Consider the following 20,690-nt stretch of genomic DNA (forward strand, 5'->3'; position numbering starts at 1 on the left):
TTTTCAGATGTCCACATTTGCTGCAGCCATTATGACAGTCTTCCCTTTTTTGTGTTGCACTTTAATTTGCGGGAACTCCTGGGGAAAAAGGGTGGGGACCCTGAAAACATCAAAACCAGGTACAGTTGTGCCTATAAAAGTGTACATACCCTGGCAGAATTTATGATTTATTGGCCATTTTTCAGAGAATATGAATGATAACACAAAAACATTTTTCACTCATGGTTAGGCCACTATCACACTTATACGACTACAAAGTCGTGTGATTTTGCCACGATTTTGCAGCTACGATTTGGGATCAGTACAACTTCAACTTTGCCACAACTTTGGCATCAACCAATGAAAACATACATGGTGTGAGGCAATTCCTTTTCCTGCCACCGCAGTTGTCATTGCTGCTGCAGCAGTAGCAGTGCATGAGGAAGAAGAGGAGGAGAAGCGGAGGCGGAGAAGACGGTCGATATTGGGTACATCCCATCATTGCCAATCGTGAAGATAGGGGTCAATTTTGGGTCCTCTATAATGAAGAATGAGAAGAATGCTCCTTACATTGGTGATCAGTGGGAAGAATACCCCTTACATTGGTGGTCAGTGGGAAGAATGCTCCTTACATTGGTGGTCAATGGGAAGAATGCTCCTTACATTGGTGGTCAGTGGGAAGAATGCTCCTTACATTGGTGGTCAGTGGGAAGAATGCTCCTTACATTGGTGGTCAGTGGGAAGAATGCTCCTTACATTGGTGGTCAGTGGGAAGAATGCTCCTTACATTGGTGGTCAGTGGGAAGAATGTCCCCTTCATTGGTGATCAGTGGGAAGAATGTCCCCTTCATTGGTGATCAGTGGGAAGAATGTCCCCTTCATTGGTTATCAGTGGGAAGAATGTCCCCTTCATTGGTTATCAGTGGGATATTGTCTTTGTAGTTTATCTTGTCTTTGTAGTTTGGGTCACACAAATCATAAATAGCTGGGCGCTCACAGATAAATCGAATGATTTGCTCATTATCGAGGACGTCTCTTATTTTTACCTGTTTGGAGCACATTGTTCCTGAGGGAATAACCAGGAAGTGAATGTGTGGTGGAAAAATGTGCTTGAGAGGGGCTACTATGCTGAAAGGATTGGGTGGGACAAGGGTTAAAAAGCTGCTTGTGCTTACAAAGTTGTACTGAAATCGTGTCTATATTATTCAGGTACGATTTGCATGCTACTTGAGGGTTTAACATTGAGGTCTATGGACATCAACTCGCATGGAAGTTAGACCAAAGTAGTGCAGGGACTACTTTGAAGTCAGCACTACTTAAAGTCGTGCCAGTATGAATGGTGTTCATTGAAAATCATGGAGAATGACTTGTCATACGATTTTGCAGTACAAAATCGTAAGACAAGTCGTATAAGTGTGAAAGGGGACTCTTTTTAATCATAACAGAATCTACCCAAATGATCCTGATCAAGTTTACATACCCTGGTGATTTTGGACTGAGAACATGCACCCACGGAAATTTTTTGGTCAAAGTTGATGACAAGATGAATGCAGTATGTTATCAAAAAATACTGGAGGAACATTTACATTCATCAGTCAAGAAAGCTGCGCATGGGACGTGCTTGGACATTCCAACATGACAATGATCCAAAACACAAGGACAAGTCGACCGGTCATTGGCTACAGCAGAATAAAGGGAAGGTTCTGGAGTGGCCATCTCAGTCTCCTGACCTCAATATCATTGAGCCACTCTGGGGAGATCTCAAATGTGCAGTTCATGCAAGACAGCCCAATTATTTACAGGAACTGAAGGCTTTTTGCCAAGAGGAATGGGCAGCTTTACCATCTGAGAAGATAAAGGGCATCATCCACAAATACCACAAAATACTTCAAGCTGTCATTGATGTTAAAGGGGGCAATACACAGTATTAAGAACTGGGGTATGTAAACTTTTGATCAGGATCATTTGGGTAGTTTCTGTTGTCATTAAGATTTAAAAAGAGTAAACACAGTTGAATGATAATAAACGGCTTCAGCTAAACACTAACCATGAGTGAAAGAAACGTTTTTGGTTTATCATTCATATTCTGTGAAAAATGGCCAAGAAATCCTAAATTCGTCCAGGGTAGGTAAACTTATCAGCACAACGGTATCTAGATGGTACGGCCATCTACAATTTACAAGTACGTGTATGCCTAAAGAAAATGGGCAAAATAATTACACTTTCATAAGAAAAAGCCAAGAAAGTATACTTATGATCTCCTTCAATAAATGCTGGTTACCCGACTATAATACTGATACACCCTGGCTAAAATACTTTATCATAGGCCCATGACAAGTATGCACATCAGAAAAGTCACAATAAAGTCAAGACTTCTTATCTGCATACTTGTTCTGAGTCTCTGACTAAAAGGGTTGAAGTCAGAGCATCAGCCATGTAAACTAGGTTTTACAAAATGAGAGCAAATAAAATTACTTTTACTATTTCTATGAGTTAAGGAAGTAACTTATTGCAAATTACAGGTGGTTACTGAAACAATATTTACTGATGGATGCAACTCTCTGTTTGCCATCAGTTTTAGCCATCTTAAGCTGGAATTGATTTGGTCTGCAGTCCAGTTATGGAGAATGGCTTGCTTTCTGTCAGCGCCGTTTTCAACATCTCAGTATCTGATGACTGTATGTATGTGTCATTGCAACCATGAAAGTTACAGGGGTTCAATGTACCTGCTCATCGCGGCACAGTATAGGCGTTAGGTCTGTGTGCGATCCTCACGGCCCAACATGGTGTAGTCACAGCGTGTCAGGTTCCCGTGGTGGGAAGAGGCAGAGTTGGTTGGTAATCACTGTCTCCTTGAGTATTCCTTTGGAGCTCCGAGAGATCTATCTACAGAGATTGCTAGGGATCCATCTTGTCTGCAAGAAAAGAAAATAGTGCATCATTGTTACCTGATTAAATTAAGTGTGTTAGTCCAATTCAATTACAAAATACATTTAAATGAGAATCTAACCAAGTTACAAGTGGAAAGTACAGTGTCAGTAACATTAAGAGAAGGCCAGGATTGTATATACACAGGAGGCAAACCAAACGTTATTATGATAGGTCCACTGTCCTTTACCCAAACAGGAAAATTACATACGTTTTATGTAATACATCCCGGATTGGCTGATGTACTTTCCGGAATGCTGACAAATATCTGATGTGCAAGCCTGGGGGGGCACCAGATGTTCAAAGGCAAGTGTAATGGATGGAGTTCTTCTCATAGCTGGTTCACGGGGCAACTCAACAGTAAAGTACAAACATAACAACAAATTTCTAAAAATTAGATTGATGTCCTGCTTCTCTGTGTTCACATAACATAATTTAACCACCCAGTGAACCATCCCCGGGTTTGCAAAAATGTGCTGTCAACTTTCAGGAAATGATTTGGACCCCTCAGTTCAGATACTACTGCATCTAAAAATCCAGTACAAAAAATATATATATATAACCGACCGTCCACAACCTGTTATTTCATAAAATCCCTTTTGATCTGTCCATTAAAGCTTTGCTTCAGCCATATAATTCTCAAACAATATTTATCAAGAGAATTTATGTTTTTCTAGTGACGTACTGTACAAAACTGATCCTTTTGCTTTTACCAATAATACAATGTCTATGAAAAAATGTATGCGTTATTGGGCATTATTACGGGCCATGTGACACACTCGGCATCAGTCAGAATTACTGCCTGCCAGACAGAGGTAGAATTGATAGCCAACCCTCTTCTACACCCACCAGGCCGATTACTGACAGGTCTCCATTAAGTTCCCCCGTAGGACAGGCTGGACTCAGCGAGGGAGCTCAGGCCAGCGGCAGCTGCCATATTGGTGGTGTTTCTGATAAGACTGTAAGGTGTCTGTCAGTGTGCTCTGTGCCTGTATAGACAGGGCAGGGAGTGGATGGGGGGGAAGGAAAAGATCATCCTCTACATTCTCTCGCCTCCAACCAGATGAAATAACCGGGACAAAGAGCCTGCCAGCCAGTAAATTGATATTTATTACCCTCAGGAAGAATAGCAGTCATTCCCACAAGACAGAAAAGGCATATACAGGAGGAGTCTGAAAGCAATAATGGGGGGGGGTCAGCCTGAATTAACCCCTTAACACCCAACTGAATTTATTACCCTTCTTTATGTACAGATAGATCAAGGCTTGAATCATGGATATCAGAAGGCCCAACAAAACACAGGCACTGCAAATTTATTTCCATCACCCCCTTCAGCAACGTCCTAGCTCGAAAATCATGTATTACCTGAATTTCTTTTAGGATAGATCATACCAATGTACCATAAAGCCCTTGTTCACATTGGAGCAACTTAGACTGCAATTTTACAGGTCAAATCGCATGACAAGTCGCATCTTGTCGGCAACAACGGCATGTTCAAACCGCTGCAACACGGACTTTGCGATGCCGCATTAATTGAAAAAGTAGTTCCTGCACTACTTTTGGAAATTTTGGGTGCGACTTGCATATAGACATCTGTGCATGAAGCCGCACAGATGTCTTCAAAGTCACAATGACATGCAGCTTTGAAATCATGCAAATTCAGATGAAGTCGCACGATTTCAAAGCCGCATTCAATGTGAACGAGGGCTAAATATAACATCTATATTTTTCATGAGCCTTCTAAGGAAACTCAAATAGGAATTTCTGCACTCAAGGCCAGTGCATGCTGGGAGCAGGTATAAGCAGGGTTTTCCATCCCTTAAAGCGGGGGTTCACCCAAAAATAAACTTTCTGACATTAGCTACATCCCTCCAGCATACTGCCAACATCTGCAGTATGCCGTTTTTTTTTTGTACTGATCGTTATACAAGCCCTTGTTATCCGGCTCCGAGCGGGGGATTACTTCCGGGTATAGGCGTTCCTAAGCGAAGAGGAGTTGATTGACGGGCTGCTAAAGCGCGTCATGTCTTCCGATAATACCCAAAGTGACACTCGGGTGTTTACGGCGCCTGCGCAATCAGCTCTACACGGCAGGCGCCGTAAACGCCCGAGTGTCACTTCGGGTATTTTCGTAAGGCGTGACGCGCCTTAGCAGCCGTCAATCAACTCCTCTTCGCTTAGAAACGCCCATTCCCTGTAGGATTCCCCGCTCGGAGCCGGATAACAAGGGCTCATATATCGATAAGTACAAAAAAAAAAAAAAAACAGCATACTGCAGATGTTAGCAGTATGCTGGAGCTAATGTCAAAAAGTGGATTTTTGGGTGAACCTCCACTTTAACTTGTTACACTTGTATGAATGGCTTTACTGGCTAAAGAAGTGTTCATGCTTTCCCCCTTTCCAGACTTTGAAGCTAGGCTGGATACACACTAAACAATTTTCTGTAGATTTTTTCCTTCAGATTTACCGAAACCATATAATATGAGGTCAAACGACACTAAAAAGTAAAAAAAATCTTAAAAATAGCAAACATGTTATACTTGCCTCCACTGTGTAGCTCGTTTTGCACAGAGTGGCCCCGGTCCACGTCTTCCGGGGCTCCCTCGGCGGCTATCATGGCTCCCCCTCCGCAAGAGCTTTCCACCATCATGCGAGCGAGCTCGCATGGTGAAAAGCTCTTGCGGACGCGCTCCTGTGATACAGCAGCAGGGATAGCCGCCGACTATCACTCAGCCCTGCCCTCCGTATCATTGGATGTGATTGACAGCAGCGCCAGCCAATGGCTGCGCTGCTATCAATCCGTCTAACCTAGCAAATCAACGGCCAGGCTGGGAACAGAAGAGGATGACGGGGACGAGCGCGGGACTTTCGAGGGGTGAGGCAAGTAAAACGGCGGTGCTGTCGGATGTTTTTTCACCTTAATGCATAGGATGCATTAAGGTGAAAAAACATGTACCTTTACCTTTAAGGGCTCTTTCACACGGAGCGGATCCGTATTGATCCACTCCGTTAGCCCGTTTGGCTCAGCGGGGATTCCTCCGTTAATCGCCGCTGAGCTGTCGGCGGACAGGGCGGTCCCCGCACACAGTGCAGAGACCGCCCTGTCTCTCCTCCGCTCTCCCCTATGGGGAATCATATTCATCCGTTCCGTTCCGCCGGACGGAAGAAAAATAGGGTTTTCTTCCGTCCGCAAAAGCAGATCTTTGCGGACGTTAGCGGATGCATCACAGGACCTTAAAAAAAGCCCTGCTAGTGGCTGAAATAGACCAGTTACACTTACCGGTAGCTGGATTTCTACGATGTCTTACAGGACGGCACGCTGAGAGTAGACTGGCCACCTGACAGGAAACACAATCAAAAAAAGAGGTTAAAAGGCCCCACCCTTCCCGTGTGCCTCAGTTTGTAGATAAGTAACCGCTATTAGAACACGGTCCTAGGACCTAACAAAAAATAACTCCGGATAGCAGTAAATAACAGGGAGGGAAGTAGGCCTGCCGTCCTGTAAGACATCGTAGAAATCCAGCTACCGGTAAGTGTAACTGGTCATTTCTCCCTCGTCTTCCAGGACGGCACGCTGAGAGAAAAACAAGCAATCTTCTGGCCTACCTTAGGGCGGGACCACCGTCTGTAGGACCTTCCTACCAAACATTAGATCTTGCGGTGACAGCAGTTCGACTCTGTAATGTCTGACGAACCTATTCTGGCTTGACCAGGTCGCCGCTTTACATATTTGTTCTATGGAAGCTCCTGCTCTCTCTGCCCAGGAGGCTGCCAGTGATCGGGTGGAATGGGCCTTGATAACAGGAACTGGTCTACCCGCTAAGGTGTAGGATAAAGAAATAGCCTGCCTGATCCATCTGGATATAGAAACTTTCGTTGCCTGCTGACCCTTTTTCTGACCAGAAAAATTAACCAAAAGATGAGGGGAATTCCTAAACTCACTTACCCTCTCTAAATAAATCAAAAGACAACGTCTTACGTCCAAGCAATGAAAAGTAGCCTCCTTCTCATTCTTGGGATCTGCGCAAAACGAAGGGAGGACTACCTCCTGGGATCTGTGGAATTTAGTTGCCACTTTGGGCAGGTACAGAGGATCCTGACTCAGTACCACCCTGTCTTCAAAAACCCGAAGAAAGGGTTCCTTAATGGAAAAAGCATGCATGTCTCCAACTCTTTTGGCAGACGTGATAGCCAACAAAAAAGTAAATTTAAATGAAAGTAATTTAATTGGAATACTATCTATAGGTTCGAATGGTGCCTTAGATAGCCGATTCAAGACTAGGGAGAGGTCCCAAGGGGGAACTCTAGACACTTTTATAGGGGAAAGTCTGTCCCTAGCTGTCAGAAACCTCCTAATAAGAGGATCCCCAGAAAGGCTCCTGTCCAAAAAATAGGACAAGGCCGTAACTTGGACTCTCAAGGTCTTAGTGGCTAAGCCTAGTTCCACCCCATCCTGGAGGAAATCCAGGATGGCGGGGATGTCAGGGTAGGAGATCTGTTTCGCGGAGCACCAGCGCGAAAAGACCCCCCAAATTCTCGCATAGATGAGTCTGGTGACTTTCTTGCGACTAGCCAACAGGGTTCCTATCACCTTTTCCGAACAGCCTCTCTGCTGCAGGTTCCACCTCTCAAGAGCCATGCCGTCAGGCTGAAGAATTCTGGATTCGGATGAGAGACCGGCCCTTGCCGCAGAAGACCCGCCCGGAGAGGGAGAGGAAGCGGGGGAGCTAGAGCCCAATGTTTCAGGGTGGGGAACCAGGACCTCTTGGGCCACCAAGGAGCGATTAAAATCAGGTTGGTGTCTGAGGCGTTCAATTTTTGCAGAACCCTTGGGATGAGATTCAAGGGAGGAAAGGCGTAGGCCAACCGGAATCTCCAGGGTTGAGCCAACGCATCCACCCCCAGTGAACCCTGCTCTCGGGAGAGGGAAAAGAACCTGTCTTTTTGTTCCCCTTGCACGCAAAGAGGTCTACTTCTGGGCGACCGAGCTGTTGGCAAATCCAGCTGAAGGTCTCCGGGCATAATTCCCATTCCCCCTGAAGGATGGGCTGGCGGCTCAGAAAATCGGCCTCCAGATTGAGGGTCCCTCTTATATGGACCGCTAGAAGAGAGGGCACCCTCTGTTCTACCCAACTTAGGATCCTTAGGGAGAGGGCTAGGAGAGAGTGTGACCTGGTGCCCCCCTGCCGGTTGAGAAAGGCGATCGTAGTCGCGTTGTCGGAGAGGACTAGGACCTCTCGGCCCTGAATTCTCTCCTCGAAGGCTTCCAGAGCCTCCCCAACCGCCAATAACTCCCGGTAGTTGGAAGAAGCCCGCCTTTGCTGGGGATTCCAAGAACCCTGGGCTCGAAGTTCCTCCGTATGGGCTCCCCAACCCCAGCTGCTGGCATCTGTAGTGACTTTGATCGGGTTGACCTGACTCCACAGACGACCCTTTAAAAGGTTCTGGGGAAACAGCCACCACTGTAAGGTGTCTTTTACTGGAACCGGGATACTGACCCTGGTGTCCAACGTCTCTTCCGTTCCCCCCCAAGATGAGAGAAGGAAGGCCTGCAGGGGCCTTGAGTGGAGTTGGGCCCAAGGAACTGCCGGGATGCACGAAGTCATCCGTCCCAACAACCTCATGATTTCTCTGAAAGAGGAATCTACAGCCGCTACTAGGGACCTGACCGCTGTCATAAGACCCTGTGCTTTGTCTTGGGATAAGACAAGCTTCCTTTCTAGGGAGTCTATAAGAAAACCTAGGTACATCTTCCTTTGTTCTGGAAGGAGAGAAGACTTCTCCTTGTTCACGATCCAACCAAGGGATTCCAGGGTGGTTATGACAGTGGCCAGGTCCAAAAGGAGCTGATCCCGACTTAGGTTGAAGAGCAAAAGGTCGTCCAAGTAAGGGACGAGGGAGATCCCCTTCAAATGTAGAAAAGCCATCACCTCTGCCAGGACCTTCGTAAACACCCTCGGACTGGAAGCAAGTCCGAAGGGGAGGGCCGAGAACTGCCAGTGTTGAACTCCTTGGGCAGAGGTGAGGGCGAATCTGAGGAATTTCTGGTGATCCGGACAAATAGGAACGTGAAGGTAAGCATCCCTCAAGTCTATTGTCACCATGAACACGCCCTCTAACAAGAGGCCCCTGAGACTGTAAACATTCTCCATACGAAATTTTTTGTATTGAAGATGAACGTTTAGGGGTCTGAGATTGATGATCAATCTGAATTTCCCGGATGGTTTGGGAACGACAAAAATATGGGAGTATACCCCCTGGCCCTCTTGATTTGGAGGGACTGGGACTATGACTCCCTGTTCGGCCAGGCTGGCAACGTTCTGGGAAAGTCCAGCGGCTTTGCGAGGATCGCTTGGTAGGTGTGTGAGGAGAAAGATAGGGGGAGGAAACTGGCGAAATTCTAGCCTGTAACCTTCCCTGATGATCTGAAGGACGTGAGGACTCCTGGTTATCTCCTCCCAAGCGGGAAGGAACCTGGAGAGCCTGCCCCCTACCCTCTCGTCACTTGGGATCCTTTTCACCAGGCTTGGGGCTGGAAAAAAGGATCCCACTCTTTGGTTTATCTTTTCCAAACCCCCAGCGCCTGCCGGGCGCCGATTTCTTCCCTGGAGGGGGGTTTTTCCTCTGGTTGGGACGAAAAAACTTCCCCCTATTTGCTCTAGGTCTGGAGGGAAACTTATTTCCTTTTTCAGAGGATCTCGCTAGGGCCTGATCTAATGCGGTGCCGAACAGGAGGGAACCTTCAAACGGAATCGCACACAAGCGGTTTTTTTGATGCAAGGTCGCCCCTCCAAGTTTTCAGCCAGACAGCTCTCCTAGAAGCATTGATAAGTGCTCCAGTCTTGGCTGAAGCGCGAACCGTCACAATAGCTGCGTCTGCCAAATAGGCTACCGCACTGCCGATAACCTGGAGGGACTCTTGAGTTTCTCTAGACTTGGAAGAACTTGCTAGATGATCTAACAGCCTGGAAGTCCAAGCGGCAGTGTTCCTTGCGACGCATGCTGAAGCTAACGCAGGACCCAAAGCGGCTGCATTGGCTTCCCAGGCTCTACGGAGGGAGGTATCAGCACGCCTATCCATGGCATCCCTTAAACTCCCTGCATCCTCAAAAGAGAGATCGGATTGTCTAGAGACCTGAGCTAAAGATGCGTCAAGACGGGGAACTTTAAAAAAGGTATCCTCCACCTCATCTTTAAAGGAGCAGCGGCGTTTCCAGGTCTTAAATTTGGGAAGTTTCTTTTCTGGCTCAGCCCATTCCCTCCGGATAATATCCTTGAGGGATTGATGCACTGGGATAGTCTTAGACTGAGGCTTAATTAAACCCAAATACATCCTGTCCTGGGCTGAAACCTGCTCCGCTGGATGTTGGATCTGCTCAGAGGCGTAAATGGCTGCGAGAAGACCCTCCATATCATCCGCGGAAAATATATATTTTCCTGACCTGGCATCCTCGTCCTCTTCCTCCGCCTGGCTTTCCGCCAGGCCCTCGTCCTGAAGAGTAACCTCAGAATCCTCGGAGTCAGAGGAAGGAGCCTTCCTAGTTCGCTGGCGGGACCCCAGCCGCGCAGAAGTGGATCCCTCCTGGGACGAAGGACCAGGCATAGGGGGATCAGACTCCCTACTTTTCAAGGAGGATTTAAAATCTTTGAGAGTGGCGAGCATTTCCGACTGCACAGAAAGAAAATCCTTCATGATTTGCGAGGTCTCTTTCCCAGCTAGTTTAAGGATACACTTGGAGCAAAAGGGCTTGTTATAGTCTATCGGGAGCTTATCATTACAATTCCCACATTTCTTAATTTTTTTAGGGGGCTTAGTAGATCTACTGGCTTCCCCCTGGGCAGAAGGGTCCTCTCCTAAAACATAATGTAAAATAGAAAGGCCCTTTAGCAACATACTCTCACAGCTGAGGTTTTACAACAAGGGGGGGGGGGGAGGGGGTAGTGCAGCCATTCCACCCCCCCCCGAACACAAGGAGGACTCACCCCGGGTGGACTCCTCAGCAGCCAGGTCTGTCAGACGATCCTCCATGATGAGGGCGCCCGGCCCTTCTCTCTCCCGGGCTGCGTGTTGCTCTGCCTCTGCTGTGCTCTGCAGCGAAATGCGGCATCCGTCGGTGGAGGCCGCCATCTTGTAGGGGCGGAGTGACGTCACGACGTCGTGCGCGTCATCAATACGCGCCCATCAAGTGATGGCGCCCAGCCCAGCCGACACCACGCTGCAGAGAGGGAAGTCTCCCTGTAAGGTAGGAGGGAAGACGGGGGGGGGGAGAGAGGAACGGCCGCCTCAGAGCACTAGGGAAGCCCTGCTAGCTAGGAGGCTCTGGCGTCCAGGGAGGCACTCTTCTTAGTTAGTACTTTCAGCCTCCCTGGACCATAAAGAAGGGATACCCCCCCGGGAAAGTGCAAAGCACCTTGACCGGACCCAAAAGCACCCAGTACCTGTGGTCTAGACTCCGGGGGGGGGACCACCAGCCCCAGGCCTTAGGTCAGGTGAAAAAATAAAAAACTGTTTCGCTGTAGGGGAAACACAATCAGAAACTGAGGCACACGGGAAGGGTGGGGCCTTTTAACCTCTTTTTTTGATTGTGTTTCCTGTCAGGTGGCCAGTCTACTCTCAGCGTGCCGTCCTGGAAGACGAGGGAGAAAGCACTGCTAAAACACAGCAAAACGACAAGCTATTTAGCTCTGTTTTAGTGTGAAAGGGGTGTAAGAGCAGCACAGACAGTAGTGGTGCAACGGATAACAGTTGATCCGAACGGGTCACCCCCTTCCGATCGGCACACTATTTGATCTGCGGCCATCTTGGTACACCCGGCGGCGGCCCCTCCTCTGTTTACACCCACAGAGGAGGAGGAGCCCGCGCTCGAGGGACACGCACACCACTGTCTGAGGTCTGTAAGGGGGACTGGGAGTCGTACTGATGAGGAGTCTGCACTGAGGGGGGGGGGGGGGATTACTGTCTGTACTACTGGGGGTGTGTCTGCACTGAGGGGGTACTGTCTGTACTACTGAGGGGGTGTCTGCACTGAGGGGGGGTTACTGTCTGTACTACTGGGGGGGTGTCTGCGCTGAGGGGGGGTTACTGTCTGTACTACTGGGGGGGTGTTACTGTCTGTACTACTGGGAAGGTGTCTGCATTGAGGGGGGGTACTGTCTGTACTACTGGGAGGGGGGGGAGACTCGGTACTGAGGGGGGGGTGTCCTACTGGGTGGTCTGTAACTGAGGTGGGGGCGTCTGTACCAAGGGAGCGGGGTCTATACTGATGGAGGGGGGCTGTACTGAGGAGGGGGGGGACGATAGTTGGTGGGGGGGGGGGGGGGGTGTGACACCATTTTTTTTTTTTGCACCGGATGACACCAACCCCCAGTAACGCCACTGCAGTGGGGCAGATGTGGATATTACAGTGGGGGGGAGGGGATGTGGATATTACAGTGGGTGAGATTTTTTATTTTTTTTGCTGATCAGAAAAATGATCCAATCTGACTCTGATCCGAGGAACGATCCGAACCGTGAGTTTTTTGATCCGTTGCACCCATAACAGACAGCAATGAAAACTGACAGGTGTTGTAATCCCTCTCCACTCTATACAAAACAAAAAGTTACACTTTGTAACGAATTTGTATAACTTTATCAGATTATGTAGAAGCAGATCAAATGCTTTGCTGAAAACGATAAACTAGATAGACAAAAATATAAAAAATAGATAACGTCTACAGCATCACCCTGGTCAAAAATACCGGACACTTACGCACCTTCCTGCCCAAGCCAATGTTCAGCTTTCAGCGCTGTCGCAATTTGAATGACAATTGTGCGGTCATGCTACACTGTACCCAAACACATTTTTTTCCCACAAATAGAGCTTTCTTTTGGTGGTATTTGATCACCACTGCGATTTTTATTTTTTGCGCAACGTATATAAAAAAAAAAAATACAAAAAAGATTTTGAAAAAAAAGTTTGTTTCTGTTAATTTTTTTTGTAAATAATTAAGTTTTCTTCTTCAATTATGGGCACTGATATGGCTGCACTGACGGGCAGCGGTGAGGGGCACTCATAGGCGGCACAGGTGGGCACTCATAGGCGGCACAGATGGGCACTCATAGGCGGCACAGATGGGCACCGATTACTATGGTGGTGGTATTGCTGGGCATCACTTTTTATGTACTATTATGGTGCCAGTCAGTGGGCACTGATTGGCACATGTTGGGCATGTTTTGAAACATGTGGATGGCCATGGGGGATGTACCTGGCCATCCACATGTTGAAGGCTTCCCTGGTGGTCCTGGCGGCTTCCCTTGTGGTCCAGGGTGGGCATCCGAGTGGGGGCTGCGCTGATGAACAATCAGCGCAAAACACCCCGTCAGGAGAGCCGCCGATCGTCTCTGCTCTACTCGCGTCTGTCAGACGCGAGTAAGGAAGAGCCGATCAACGGCTCTTCCTGTTTACATCGTGATCAGCCGTGATTGGACACGGCTGATCACGTGGTAAAGAGCCTCCGCCGGAAACTCTTTACCGAGATCGGAGATGCAGGGTGTCAGACTGACACACCGCATCACCGATCACCGCGCGGCGCGCCCCCACGGGCACACGCTGGCATGTTATCCTGCTGGACGTCAATAGACTTCCAGTCAGGATAACAGAACCACTTCCCACCCGGTCAATTGACCGGGCGGGAAGTGGTTAAAATAAAAAAATGAATTAAAGTGGTTGTAAACCTTAAAAGTTTTTTTTAAAGTCAGCAGCTACAAATACTGCAGCTGCTGACTTTTAAAATAAGGAAACTTACCTGTCCAGGGCGCCCGGGATTTCAGCACCTGAAGCAGATCTCTCCCTTGGCTCTCGGATGCTGCCGCCACCATCTTCGCTAAGGGAATCAGGAAGTGAAGCTTTGCGGCTTCACTTCCTGGTTCCCTACTGTGCAGGCGCGAGTCGCGCTGCATGATCTGCATGTGACCTGTGCGTTTCCCAAAAAGTGGCATAGATACCCGTAGATAATGCAGCTATCTATGCCCGGAAATGGGAGCAAATACTTGTATTAAGCAGGTATCTGGCCGCTGTGATTGACCGGAGCCGCGATGACGTCACTTCGTAAAATGTGCGCTGGAGCCGTCTGTAACGTCACACTCGCTGCTGCAACAGCACGTCTGTGCCATTGCTTCAGTGCCGATCACATGCAGGGGACAGGGGGATATCTCGTAAACCGTACAGGTTTAGGAGATATCCTGGGTGGCTACAGTTAAGCCTTATTATAGGCTTACCTGTAGCAAAAAGTGGTTGTAAAGGGTTTACAACCACTTTAAAAACTTGCCAACCAGGCTTTTTCTTGCACTTTTTGTTTACAAGTGGAAATCAGTATTTTTGGTAAGAAAATTACTTATAACCCCCAAACATTATACATTTTTTTTTTTTAGCAGAGATCCTAGGGAATAAAATTGGGATTGATGCGCAAATACAGTGTGACATAAAATATTGCAACAACCACCATTTTATTCTCTAGGGCAGAGGTTCTCAACCATTCTAGTGCTGTGACCCCTTGATAAAAATTCCCAAGTTGCTTGTGCACCTTTTTCTTCCACACTTTTCCCTTCCACATAACTTTCTATTAATGTGCTTTGTTGCAGCACTTTGGGAACATCCAACTTCTTTTGCAATTACCTTTTGAGGCTTTCTCTCCTTATGGAGGGTGTCAATGATGGTTTTCTGCACAACTGTCAGGTCAGCAGTCTTTCCCATGATTGCGATTCCCACTGAACCAGACTGAGAGACCATTTAAAGGCTCAGGAAACCTTTGGCTCAATTAGCGTGGGAAACTTTGAGCCTAGAATATTGCACCTTTTCACAATATTCTAATTTTCTCAGATTGTGGATTTGGGGTTTTCAGGAGCTGCAAGCCATAATCATCACAATGATGACAAATCACGGCGTGAAATATCTTGCTTTGCATGTAATGAGTCTATCTCATATATTAGTTTCACCTTTTAAGTTGCATTAGCGAGTCAAATTTTTCGAGTTTCACCTGTATATTTGTATAGTGTCTTATTCTGAAAAGCGTCTTGAAATTAGAGATGACAGCTAGGTGTATTTGATCGGATTGCCCTTATTTGGTCAGTGATAGGTAGTATTGTGTCTCACTCTACTGTTTGTGCTAAACCAGTTTTGCAAGACTCCCCAATCTTTCCTCTTCCTAGGGATATCATAGAAAGGGACATTTTGATTAAAACATATTTCTATCAGAAATATCAACTAAGTAGATAAGACTTGTGAAAATGAAACTAATGCCGCGTACACACGATCATTTTTCAGCATGTAAAAAACAATGTTTTTCAGCCTCTAGAAAACACGATTTTTTTTTCCAACTTCATCATTAAAACGACGTCCACACACGATCGTTAAAAAAAAAAAAAATGCTCTAGCAAAGCGCAGTGACGTACAAAACGTAAGACGGCACTATAAAGGGGAAGTTCCATGCGGACGACGCCACCCTTGGGGCTGCTTTAGCTGATTTTGTGTTAGTAAAAGACGATTGACGCTTTTCTGTCTGTTACAGCGTGATGAATGTGCTTACTCCATTATGAACGGTAGTTTTACCAGAACGAGCGCTCCCGTGTCATAACTTGCTTCTAAACATGCGTAGGTTTTTAACGTCGTTTTAGCCCACACACAATCATTTTTCACAACCCGAAAAACAACATTGTTTAAAACGTCGTTAAAAAATGCAGCATGTTCGAATTTTTTTTTTGTTGTTTTTCAGAACCGGAAAAATGATGTGAAGCCCACACACGATCATTTTAAATTACATTTTTAAAAAATGTTGTTTACATGCCGAAAAATGATCGTGTGTACGCAGCATTACAGACATAGAAAGCAAGTTAAAAGTGCAAGGATCAAAAAAATAAATAAATTGCAGTTCAAGCAGAACTACAGCCTCCCAATAAAATTATTATAATTAAAATGAATTATACATGCATCTACACAGTTTTCTTTTACTTTCCCTGTAATTTTTCACAAATAACAGATGATCCTGCCAGGTTTACAAACCTGTGTTAATCAGCACCTAGCCACACCCAGTACTGTTTCTTGGATTGGCAGAACTGCCTCTGTTGTTAAAACCCCCCCACTGTAGGCTGCACTGACTGGGAGGGGAAACATGCAAAGGCCAAGGAGGATTTGGCATAATCGGAGCAGGTAAAGGAGGTTTTTCCAAGTACAAAATGTACATTTATATCGTGCAACTTAGGAAGACAAGAAAACATAGAATTATCACAAAAACTATTATTTTTTGACCAACTGAAAAAAAACTTTTCTTGGAGTACATTAACCACTTAAGGACCACCTCATGTACATATACGTCAGCAGAATGGCACAGGCAGGCACATCAACGTATATATACGTCCTCTGCTTGACATGGGTCAGGGGTCCGATCGGGACCCCCCCGGTACATGCGGCGGTCCCCGTGGCTTCAGGAGCGATCCGGGACGACGGCGCGGCTATTCGTTTATAGCCGCTCCGTCGCGATCGCTCCCTGGAGCTGAAGAACCGGGAGAGCCGTGTGTAAACACGGCTTCCCCGTGCTTCACTGTGTCGGCGCATCGATCGCGTCATCCCCTTTATAGGGAACACACGATCGATGACGTCATTCCTACAGCCACACCCCCCTACACTAGTAAACACATACACAGTGATCCCTAAATGTTACAGCGCCCCCTGTGTTTAACTCCCAAACTGCAACTGTCATTTTCACAATAAACAATGCAATTTAAATGCATTTTTTGCTGTGAAAATGACAATTGTCCCAAAAATGTGTCAAAATTGTCCGAAGTGTCCGCCATAATGTCGCAGTCACGAAAAAAAAATCGCTGATCGCCGCCATTAGTAGTAAAATAAATAAAAATAAATAAAAATGCAAAAAAACTATCCCCTATTTTGTAAACACTATAAATTTTGCGCAAACCAACCGATAAACGATTATTGCGATTTTTTTTACCAAAAATAGGTAGAAGAATACGTATCGGCCTAAACTGAGGAAAAAAAAAATGTTATATATGTTTTTGGGGGATATTTATTATAGCAAAAAGCAAAAAATATTGCATTTTTTTCTAAATTGTCGCTCTATTTTTGTTTATAGCGCAAAAAATAAAAACCGCAGAGGTGATCAAATACCACCAAAAGAAAGCTCTATTTGTGGGGGAAAAAAAGACGCCAATTTTGTTTGGGAGCCACGTCGCACGACCGCGCAATTGTCTGTTAAAGCAGTCCCGAACTGTAAAAACCCCTTGGGTCTTTAGGCAGCATTTTGGTCCGGGGCTTAAGTGGTTAAAGCGGAACTATATTCACCTTTTATCCAGCGTGGTGGTGTCCTGGGGCTCCCTGCCTCTGCCATCCTTGGATCAGCTTTCGGGTACCAATCCTCAGCCACTCTCATTGGCTGGACGAGATGACATCACAAGGAGTTCATTCATTCATCCATCCAAAAATTGCCAAAATGTATACAGTGAGCAGCGCGTCTGCAGCTCAGTGTACAGGGCTTACAGGCAGGTAATAAAAAAGAAAAAAAAAAAAAAAGAAGAAGAAAAACTGTGCAAGGAGAGACATGGTTGCTTAAAGCTTCACTTTACGGAATACAGGAGAAATGATTCAGGTAAATTGGTTTATGCCTCTACCCTCAGGGGCAAAAGCAAACAAATGCTATAAGGACAATCCAGTATAACCCCTCATACTCCTATTATGTCTCAGTTTTTTAGCAAAGCAATAGTGTGAGAGAGACATAAGTGTGTAAAACAAATAAAAAGATTTTACAGCAAGTCAAAAAAATGTTTTTCTAATTGTTCATTAGGAGCCTTAATTCACACTGGATTGTTGGGCAACATTACAAATGAAAGCTACCAGTCCAACAAGAACCAATAGATTGATAAAGGGGCTCAGGGGGGCCACAGAGCCATCTGCAGCATCTTACGACTAAAGCCTGCTTCACAAGCCCTGTTGGTGCCATTGCGTTACATTGTTATTTGAATATCCATCCAAGCCCTTTTATTCATGGACAAGCGAGTAATCCTGATTTTTAGAATACATTTTTAGACCTCGAGGTTTTACACTATGTAGAGCATCTCGTCTCTTTTAGGCTATACCGTTTGAGCGTTACAAGGAAGACGCGGTCCATCCTTCGATCTGAGGTTGCCGGTCCTAATTGGTTATCACTGCATTGAGCTGTGCAAGGGACAGAGGGATCATTTCCTATTGTGGTCAGGATCAAGTGGTGTGCAAGCTCCATCTCATTGGTGTATATACACCTCTTGCCTTGTTGACTCTTTGGGGATAAGTCTTATGGAGTCCACACATTCCAGTAAGCCTTTTCATAGTTGGTGGTGGCTGTCTCTTCTACACATGTGATCCTTATTGTTGCCATTGGAATCTACTTTATTTTCTTTGGAATCTACTTTGAACATTTGGTTCCTACATGTGTGGACTCAATTGGACACATTTTTTCCTCCCTTTTTTTGTTATTAATTTTTGTTGATAGTCATGAATTTTAGTTCACCGTTTATACATCAGTGTGTGGTAAACACTATTTTCATCAATGTTTACATGTTTCACGTGGATCTAGTGATCTTTTAACCACTTCAGAACAGGGCACTTATACACCTTCCTGCCCAGACCAATTTTCGGCGCTATCACATTTGGAATGACAATTGCTCATGCTATACCCAAACAATTTTTTTTTTTTAATTCACACAAATAAAGCTTTCTTTTGGTGGCATTTGATCACCACTGGGGTTTTTATTTTTTGCGCTACAAATATTTTTTTTTATTTGTTTCCGTTACAAAACTTTGTAAATAAGTTTTCTCCTTCACTGATGGGCAATGATGAGGCTGCACTGAAGGGCACTGATGAGGCAGTACTGATTGGCACTTACATGCAGCACTAACGGGCACCGATAGGTGGCACTGATGGACACTCACAGACGGCACTGATCAGAAGGCACTGGCAGGTATCACTGATGGGCACAGTGCCATCCCTATTGTGTACAGATTGACACCTGGTAGACATCCTCAGGGGGGCTACACTGATAATCAGCGCAGACAACCCCCCCCCCCCCCACCCGGAGAGCAGCCAATTGGCTCTTTTCTACTTGTGCCTGTTAGTGTGGATGGAGATATACGGCTCTTCCCGTTTACACTGTGATTGGACACAGCTGATCACACGGAAAAGAGTCACCGTCACAGTGACACATCGCGATCACGCACTAGCGGCTTATCATGATGGACGTCATATGACATTCAATCAGGATAACTGAACCACTTTGCGCACGTCATATTGCTATATGGCGGGCAGGAAGTGGCTAAGGTACACTGACTTCCACTGGCTGATTTAGACACATGATTACCTTGTAGCTATACAGGTACTTCTCACCTAAGCGCTGCACATATTTTTATAATTTTGCTACACAATTGTGTCCCTTGCTGTGTTGGCTGCTTTTTTAATACTTAGGATATCAGCGCAGTATTCTCCTTTCTTTTTGTACATAAAGCCTGCTTCAGCTTAGGCAAAACGCTCAACCTGGTAAAATTTAAGTGAGAAGTAGGGCAAAAGCTCTGTGGGCCCGACTTCTCCCACAGATCACGGGAGAATACTTCCATCTGCCGTCCTGTGACCCAGATTCAGCCGCTGATATCACTCAGATCTCTGAATAGTTCCCAACAAGACCTGGTAGCCATGATCTGGTGGGGTGCAGTTTGACAAGGAAAGGTGGAAACTTGCCCTTAATTCTAAAATTTGCACAGGCATTTTGCCATGTATTGACAACCATTTATGACTGCATTCATGATTCTGTGGAGTCACCAGGGTATCCACTGCAAAGCCTAAAGCCTAGTACACATGGGCCGGATGTCAGGCAACCGGTTCAATAGAAACTGACTGACATTTGGCTTCCGTTCGGCATTCTCAGCCAATGACTGATGCCGCGTACACACGATCGGATTTTCCTTGGATGGTTTTTCTGACAGGATTCCGCTCAAGCTTGGCTTGCATACACACGGTCACACAAAAGTTCTCTGAACTTTCGACCGTCAAGAACGCGTTGACGTACAACACTATGACGAGTCGAGAATATGAAGTTCAATGCTTCCAAGCATGAGTCGGAATTTTGCGCATCGGAATTGCTACAGACGATCAGTTATTTTTCGATCGGGATTTTTTCCGTCGGAAAATTTGAGAACCAGCTCTCAATCTTTTGTTAGCATAAGTCCGATGGAGCATACACACGGTCGTAATTTCCATTCAAAATCTTTTTGCTGTCGGAATTTCCGATCATATGTACGGGTATTAGAGTGCTGACCAGAGTATTCTGGTGGGGGGGCGCTGTCCCGCTGTCAGAACACAAAAGCACAGCAGGGGAGATGGTTGTACTAACATCACATAGTTAGCATCACACATTCACACATTATGGCAGACTTACATGGCAAGCGGTTCTTCCAAGTGTTGCGGTGCAAGTGCTTCTATTTTCACCTGGTTATCACGGAATGCATAATGTATGTCGAGCTGCACATGCGTAGCTCAATATACACAAAAGCTGACTGGCAGAGACAAGGATTTATGACCAATAGGGTCTCTTCTGTCATAGGAACCCTACCTGCCAGCAATTTGTTTACATTTTAGGTTTAATTCCACAGGGCCACCCACTGCTTGAGTTTTGGCAAATGTTTTAATCCCTGTATGGCCCTGCACGTTTCATATGTTAGTTACATGTGGTTATTTTGTGAAACATACAAAATGGTTAACCAATCAAG

General features: G+C 46.0%; 1 protein-coding gene across 1 annotated transcript in view; it reads right to left on the minus strand.

Annotated features, from left to right (window-relative positions):
* The window catches only part of MBD6 (methyl-CpG binding domain protein 6), a 98,915-nt gene that overhangs the window by 60,462 nt on the left and 17,763 nt on the right, over positions 1 to 20,690 (minus strand). The window contains exon 2 of the mRNA XM_040340914.1: positions 2,706 to 2,894. The gene's annotated coding sequence lies outside the window, so the exon portion shown is untranslated. The remainder of the gene's footprint in view (positions 1 to 2,705; positions 2,895 to 20,690) is intronic.

Source organism: Rana temporaria, chromosome 2 (assembly GCF_905171775.1).
Source record: "Rana temporaria chromosome 2, aRanTem1.1, whole genome shotgun sequence".
NCBI lineage: Eukaryota > Metazoa > Chordata > Amphibia > Anura > Ranidae > Rana > Rana temporaria.